Consider the following 7,974-nt stretch of genomic DNA (forward strand, 5'->3'; position numbering starts at 1 on the left):
TAAGTAGCTTGGCTACCACTGTATTCTCCAAAGTTCTTCTAACTACCACCTATACATTCAATAGCTCATATAGGATCTGGGGAGGTTTGCATTTCACCTTCTTAAATATGTATAGTGGTGGCTGGATGCCCACTTTTTCAGCAGCATGCAGACAATCATAGGGATGCTTGGCAACATTATAATTCTTTTATTATACAGACCCAGGAACAGAAACAGAATACAAAGCACAATAAATCAAAAATTGCCCCAGCTTAAACTAAGCAAGCCGAACCCACTAAATCCCCAAAGGAAATAATAACCTTTAATATAACTGTTCGCTGCACACCGCCTGTTTGAATACAGTGTTGCAGGGAGCCGGATATTCCCATTTCATCAGCAACACTACCACCACCAGCACATAAAATATTACTTCAAAACAGTGCATTTCAAGCTTTAGTTTCAAAGTTAAAAACAAGTTTTGAGGCAGTGTCTTTCAGGCTGCACTCCTAGATCATTAGGCCCTACCAGTATGCCATGATGCATTGGCTTTATGTGTCTACACACTGAGAACCTAAATCAAACATCTCCATGAAAGCTGCTAAAAGACCTCAAGCAGAGCAGATCTCATCTGAATGATGAAAATTGAAACGTACTGCAGACAGAAAAAGTTTAATTTTGCAGCAAGTTATTTTAGCTCTACAGTGAATGCCACAAGAGGATTTTACGAAAAAAGATTGAGCCGGTGGGATAAAGAAGGACAAGATTACTAAAGCATTAATTCTCAGTGGCAGAACAGTCCTTGGTGTCCACAGTCTGAAAGGTTTTTTTTTCTTGCAGAATCCAAGCTTTGCTGAAACTGCTACTTCAGTTTGTCAGTTAAGCCTTGCTAGTGAATTCCTTGAAGTAGCTAGTTGGTCAGTAGAAGTAATGGCACAGTAGTTAGAGTAACTGCCTCACAGCTCCACAGACCTGGGTTCAATTTTCAGACTGGGTCGCTGTCTGTGAAGTGTCTTCTTTGAAAGCTCTATGTTTCATTAACTGATAACTTTAAAGTCAGGAACACTACTGGGGCTCCTTTATACCATTGACGGTGTATCTTTATAAAGTGTGACTGTGACCGTTCTTTTTATCTCCAGCCAAGTCACAAGTTTTCTTTCTTTTTAGTAGGTCTGGTTTGTATTTGGGTTGAGGGTGGTGTTGTTTTTTATAATACTAGGGGCTTCTGCTCACTTCGCTCGTCAACCCCCGGCCTGCGCTACACTCCAGCTACTTCGCGTCTCTGCCACTCGCACTGTGAAGAGGGGGGCTGAACACACCCCAAGGAGACGTGTTGCTTCTCCAACACCCCCTCTTAAATGATGATACAAGGGAAAACACATAGTTTTTTTTTTTACCTCCTCTTTGCTCGATTAACTGTTGGCTTGCTTCTGCTGTCGTGCCATGTGATCTGCATCTCGCATATTTCTGTCATATCACCTATGTTCATATATTCAATCTCTTTTCGCTTTTACATTTTCATCAATATCACATTGAATTTTGATTACATCGTGACAACGCAACATATAACTGCCCGTGAGTGAATATCATTTCTTTCTCTCTACAAGAAATGTGTTTGACAATAGCATTCACACAATTGAGAAATTATTGAACCATGTGTGTGGTTATGTGGGCAGCTATGAAGGTGCTCCATCTCATCGACTGCTCAGTCAAGGAGTGATGCCTTTTTCTGTGGTAGTTATGCTTTTATTGTCAATGTACTGGACAGGGCGGAGTCAGTTGCCCTCCCTGGGCGGTTTCTTGGCAATGTGGAAGAAAAGGAAGACAACACAGTTAGTGGCAAAGACCCTCTCACAGCCCACATTGGATTTACATATTTGAGAGGAACTCCGATGGTGTCACCCACTCTGGAACAGAGTTTGTTCTATCTATCTATCTATCTATCTATCTATCTATCTATCTATCTATCTATCTATCTATCTATCTATCTATCTATCTATCTATCTATCTATCTATCTATCTATCTATCTATCTATCTATCTATCTATCTATCTATCACAACCTTTGTAGTAATGAGGTGATTTCTGCTCTTTGTGTCATACGGCATAGATAGGTATAGTAACAGGAAAAATGGATGCCTTACTGCTTTGCAAACTGTATAATGAAAAATAGCACTTTTTTTTTTTTTTTGCGGTCCCTAAAGTGTAATACATCTCATTTATGTTGCATCTTCTTTCTCTCCTTGCAATGTGATGCTGTCTGTATCCATCTCTGCATTATAAGTCACTGTGGACAGCTTAAACTGAAGTAGCTGATTAAAAAGAATTTGTTGTTGCCAGCTTCAAATTAATATTCTTCATTTAGACCATGCAAAAGCAGATTTAATTTAACTCAGTTTGACAAAAGGAATAATTCTATTCAGCTAAGTGTAAAAAACTCTGAGAACATTACATACATCCAGATGCTCGTTGCTGATACAACAGAGGGGTAGGATGATCACTTCAATCTCTTGGCAGAAGCGTCTTTGGGTAACAGCATGTTGTTATCAGTTTTGTTTTGTATATCTAGCAAAGGTAAACCATCCCAAATGCAATATAAAAAAGCCATCATGGAAATGTGCATTGATTTGTCATAAACATTGGGGTGCAAAAAGTTAAAATCTACAACATAAATAACAATCCAACAAACAAAAAAAAAAAAAAATAATCTCTAAGATGACATTATAGAGACACAAACGTGGCAATATTAAATGATCAACATGGCAACAGGACTGTAGTTCTAAGATTTGAACACATTGGTAAAAAGGAGTAGGAGGAAGTCGGGAGCCCAAGCTTATAGCGCATTGCCGTACCCACCACACAACAAACCACCTGGATTGGGATCTGAGTGCAGCGGGTGACACCGCAGCACCACACTGGAAGAGTGTGAGGTTTTTTTTATAGTGACTGGAGTCCAATCCTACCACCAACCTGTAAGTTGGAGGACCTGCCTGCAGGGCTGGATGCAGATTATCGTCATAACCAGGACAGAGCAATCGCAGGTTAAGGGCCTTGCTCAAGGGCCCAACATTGGTAAAGGCTGATTTAATTATTGGCATCATGGTGGTGTAGTAGTAGCACTGCTGCCTTGCAGTAAGGAGACCAGGGTTCATGTCCTGGGCCTTCACTGCATGAATTTTGCATGTTCTCCCCATGTCTGTGAGGGTTTCCTCCAGGTGATCCGCTTTAGTCCCACTGTCCTAAGACATGCAGGTTAGGTGGCCCTAGTATGTGTTTGGTGTGTGCGGGTGTGTTTGCCCTGCGATGAACTGGTGCCCTGTCCAGTGTTTGTTCCTGCCTTGTGCTCTATGCATGCTGGGATATACTCCAGCCCCCTCCCACAACCCTAGTCTGGATTATGGGAATTAAAAATAACATCACACGATTTAATTAAAAATATAAGCATCTCTCAAATGGAATAACTGTAAAAATTGTATTAAAACACTGCAAATATTGTCCTTCATTGTTTACCTCCACATGTGACTTCACTGTAAAAAACCTAATGTTGTGCTCTGTGCATTGATGGCAGGTTAATATTACTTTCTTTTTGTTCTATTTCCCTGGCTAATGTTCAGATTCCCTTTGTATGTCTTTTTTGTTGTTTTTATTCTTTTGCTTGTGTTAATTTGTTGTTTGCATTTTTTTGTGTTCTTTGTTTTATATTTTATTTAATTTGTTTGTGTCTATGATTGTTCTGTTATGTTCCTTGTATTTTTTTTTTTTGATGGTTTCCCAAGAGACTAAACCCTCATCTATGTCAAGGGACTGCCCTGAATCCTACAAAGGCTGAGAAAACAAGCAGTCCATGGCAATTCATGGAATTCACTTAGCGGCATTGATTTGTTATTGTGTTTATTACTGTGGTTTTGTGGATTGGTGGATTTTTGTGACCTTTTTGCTTTGTTTTGATCATTCTTTTGGATTTTGTATTGGGACACATATGCTGCTGGACTGCTTATTTCAGACAATTCCTTCTGTGCTTTTTTGCTCATCTGAGCTTCCTTGTTTTCAGAGCATTTTTGGAATAAATCTTTTTATTTCTAAAGATTGTTTGTTTCACCTATGTTACTCTACATAAAAGTTGACAAACCCTTCCTCTTGTGAAGGGTTTTTTCTAAATTTTGTGGGACTTTATGCTAAGGTACTCCCAAGTTATCCCATCTTCTGACAAAAACATTTTAGGGCGGAGTGGTAGCTCTGAGGCTAAGGATCTGCGCTGGTATCCAGAAGGTTGCCGGTTCAAATCCCCATCACTGCCAAAAGAGATCCTACTCTGCTGGGCCCTTGAGCAAAGCCCTTAACCTTCAATTGCTCCAGGGGCGCTGTACAATGGCTGACCCTCAAGGGGTATGTGAAAACTAACAAATTCCTAATACAAGAAATTGTATAAGGTGAAATAAAGAACCAAAAAAAAAAGTTCACGACACTTTGCATACATGGACACAGGAATCATAGGTAAATCTTTAAATATAATATTATACTTAGATTTCCTGGAATTCTGTGATTAAGTTAGGTTAGTTAGGACTGCATGGTACTCTTATGCTTATATTGTCACTATCATTGTAATCTACATTTTAGGCTGCAGGGTGAAAGAGAAAGCTGCCCTTCTTAGTACTTGTTTATACTGCTGTTTAACAGTAATTTCTTTTTCAATTTTGTGACAAAGACTTGATTGTTTTTTTAGGGGAATGCAAGATACAAATAGGAAGGAATACAACCCAAATGTTGGTGTTTCCAGAAATGCATGTATTTTCTCAGAGACAATGTCATTGAGTAGCTCCTTTCTCGTGTCCACAGATTTCTACATGCAGTTCCAGCAGCGGTGATTCCACTCCAAGCATCTTTGAGCACTTATCATGGTGAACTGAACTGAAATCCACAGAAATCCTTCACTGTAAATAATTCACTGTCAGCATGTGGATGGTATTCATGGTTGTCTATTAAGACGCATCTGTCTAAATAATTGATTTGTATTATTTTTGCTGTATCAGTACTGTTGTTGATACACAGTAATATTGGATTTGAATCGATTGCAAAGATACACTCAAACAAAAAAAAATGTGAACCAAAAATTGGAACTGCATCATATTAACTTGCTGTGTGAATGTAGCCTGCAGCATCATCTGGACTCGAACACCACCAGTATGAACCTTTCGATTCATTTTCATCATCACAACATTGCTCCAGAACAAGGGGGTACACCCATCACCCCATCCCTATCTTAAGGAACATAGGTAGGTGTCTCGGGTAGTCAGTATCTACAGTAATCCCTTTCTATATCATGCTTCGACTTTCGCGGCTTCACTCTATCGTGGATTTTATATGTAAGCATATTTAAATATATATCGTGGATTTTTCACTGGTCCATGGGTTTCAGTGAACAATGGGTCTTTTAATTTCGGGTACATGCTTCCTCAGTTGGTTTACCCAGTTGATTTCATGCAAGGAACACTATTTGCAAATGGCTGAGAAGCTACCCAATCAGAGCACGTATTACGTATTAAATAAAACTCCTCAAATATATTGTGAACATGGGGGCTGTTCACACCCCTAGAGGATACAGCTGCTCCTCAAAAAATGCTGAAAGACTACCTTCACATTGCTCCCTTCCTTGCTGGGCTTACTTGTGGTTGCTTTGTTGCGCGATATGCTTCCCGCACGGTGCTTCACATACTTAAAAGCTCAAACAGCACCTATTGATTTTTGATTGTTTGCTTTTCTCTCTCTCTCTCACGCTCTGACATTCTCTGCTCCTGACGGAGGGGGTGTGAGCTGGGGGGCTGTTCGCACCCCTAGAGGATATGGACGCTCGTCTAAAAAATGCTGAAAGACTACCTTCACATTGCTCCCTTCCTTGCTGGGCTTTCTTGCAGCTGCTTTGTCAAGCGACATGCTTCCCTCACGGTGCTTCGCATACTTAAAAGCTCGAACAGCACCTATCGGTTTTTGATTGTTTGCTTCTCCCTCTCTCTGACTTTCATACTTAAAAGCCCAAACAGCACCTATTGATTTTTGATTGTTTGCTTTTCTCTCTCTCTCTCTCTCTGACATTCTCTGCTCCTGACGCGTACTCCTTTGAAGAGGAAGATATGTTTGCATTCTTTTAATTGTGAGACAGAACTGTCATCTCTGTCTTGTCATGGAGCACAGTTTAAACTTTTGAAAAAGAGACAAATGTTTGTTTGCAGTGTTTGAATAAAGTTACTGTCTCTCTACAACCTCCTGTGTTTCTGTGCAAATCTGTGACCCAAGCATGACAATATAAAAATAACCATATAAACATATGGTTCTGCGGTGGGTTGGCACCCTGCCCAGGATTGTTTCCTGCCTTGTGCCCTGTGTTGGCTGGGATTGGCTCCAGCAGACCCCTGTGACCCTGTGTTCAGATTCAGCGGGTTGGAAAATGGATGGATGGACATATGGTTTCTACTTCACAGATTTTCACCTTCCACGGGGGATTCTGGAACGCAGCCCCCACGATCGAGGGGGGATCACTGTATTATCCTGGACTTTGATCTATGACTACTGCTCTCAATGAACTTTGTTCCCTTAATAGCTAAAATTGCCAATTTCATTGTCACAAAGTAAGGAATTTTGGTAAGAAACAATAGAAATATAAAGAGCCTTTGGATATTGGGCAGGAAACTTATGGTGATGCAGTATGAAAGATGACAATCACAAAACATATACACTTTCAGAACTGGATTTTTAATGACTTGCTAGAAGTGGTAGGAGAAAGGGTCATCAACTGACATTCTGACTTGCACCTCCTAAGTACAAAGTCAGCATCCCTTTTCAGCAAACCCAGTCTCTGCAAATGAGACTACAGATAGACATATAAACAAAGAGATGATAATAAATTCCATCCATCCATTGTCTCCCGCTTATCCGAGGTCAGGTCGCGGGGGCAGCAGCTTGAGCAGAGATGCCCAGACTTCCCTCTCCCCGGCCACTTCTTCTAGTTCTTCCGGGAGAATCCCAAGGCGTTCCGATGATAATAAAGGCCAATATAATAACAAATCAAGTTGGATTTATTGAATCGGTAAAGGGAAACCCTACCAGTGCTTTAGGAAGGTTCAGCAGGGTAGGTCCAAGGCTTGGCTTGGATATTATGAATTTCTGCAATCTGTGCCCATTCAAAGTTAAAATATTTTAATCAGGCCTTCATTTAACCTGATATCCCTATGACACAGTAATATACTGTATGTCCACAAAGTGATACATCTACTCAAACCAGTTCTAAAAAACAAAACGTAAGAAACATGACCTTTCTTGGTGACCCTCTTGTATTCTCATTAGCAGAACTTAAAGAACATAGGGCATAATCTACTCCAACTTCAACTTGTTTAAAACTTTACCTTTCCAAAGCAATAAATGAATATATTTCATGACTTGTTCTTCTTCTTCTTTGTCTCTGTGGCTCATGTAGAGCAGAAGCTTTCCATGCCTGCGCTCTTTAGCACATACAGTTATTATTTGTTTTCCTATTAACCACTTTGGCTTTACTAACTGAAAGTGTATTCTCCAGTGGTGCACAGCATCCGCAATCAGCCCTGGCACATGAGTATAAATGAGGTCATATTCAGACGTTAGTACATACTCTTTTCAAACTTCCTTTTCTAATTATAAGGCCGACGTTTCATTAAAACATTTCTACTGTGCCCTAGGGTATGCTGTAAGATGTCTTTTATTGCTCACTCTGTCGTGCATAATTGCTTACTTAAAAAATGTATTAGAAAAGTTAGCGTTATCATTTGAAGTAGTAAAATTATTTACTTACTTGTGAGTGCCGGATCAGCGATATACATTGTAGAGCTTTTAAAATTATTAATAATACCACATGAGGAAGAAAGGAAAATTCCAAATGTGATATTAACTCTTTAACTAATAAAGAACAAAAGACAGCTTTAGAGATTTATATTACCCAATCTGTCATATAAGATTCAGATCCTGTGTTTAA

This window comes from Erpetoichthys calabaricus, chromosome 11 (genome assembly GCF_900747795.2).
Source record: "Erpetoichthys calabaricus chromosome 11, fErpCal1.3, whole genome shotgun sequence".
Taxonomy (NCBI): Eukaryota; Metazoa; Chordata; class Cladistia; order Polypteriformes; family Polypteridae; genus Erpetoichthys; species Erpetoichthys calabaricus.